A 500-nucleotide genomic window follows, 5' to 3' on the forward strand; every position below is an offset into this window, starting at 1 on the left:
ACAGTAGCAGCAGTAGCAGCAGCAGGAAAAGCAAAGGAATGTCGCTGTCCAGACACCGCAGAATGCAACCGCCACGGGGAGCGTCAGCGACCAAATGGACGCGCACAACGCAAACCAACAAATGCAGCAGCCAGCGATACTGCCGCTGCTGCTGCTGCTGCGGCTGCTGCTGCTGCTGATGCTGCGGCTGCTGCTGCTGCTGCATGAGTACGATCACTGCCAGAAACGCGACGAAATCGCTTTGCACTACCACCAGCAGCAGCAAGAACAAGCGCAGCAGCACGAACAGCAGCAGCAGAGGCAGCAGCACCACTGAATCCAGCGTGAGCAGCACCAGCAGCACGAGCAGCAGCGACGACACACGCAGCTCCAGGAGCAGCAGCAGAGGATCCAGCAGCAGCAGCAGCAGCAGCAGCAGCAGGAGCAGCAGCAGGTGTAAATTACTTTCTGAGTCGAACGGCTTTGTAGGGGTTGGGGCGCTGCTCGTCTGCGTCAGCATC

The 500-nt window shown here is 59.6% G+C and overlaps 1 protein-coding gene across 1 annotated transcript in view; it reads right to left on the bottom strand.

Moving 5' to 3' along the window:
* The window catches only part of EMH_0028740 (uncharacterized protein), a gene marked incomplete at both ends in the record, with an annotated part of 8,441 nt that overhangs the window by 1,296 nt on the left and 6,645 nt on the right, over positions 1 to 500 (bottom strand). The gene's annotated exons all lie outside the window — the stretch shown is intronic.

The sequence above is a fragment of the Eimeria mitis genome, genomic scaffold, assembly GCF_000499745.2.
Source record: "Eimeria mitis Houghton genomic scaffold, Emh_scaff1069, whole genome shotgun sequence".
Classification (NCBI taxonomy): domain Eukaryota; phylum Apicomplexa; class Conoidasida; order Eucoccidiorida; family Eimeriidae; genus Eimeria; species Eimeria mitis.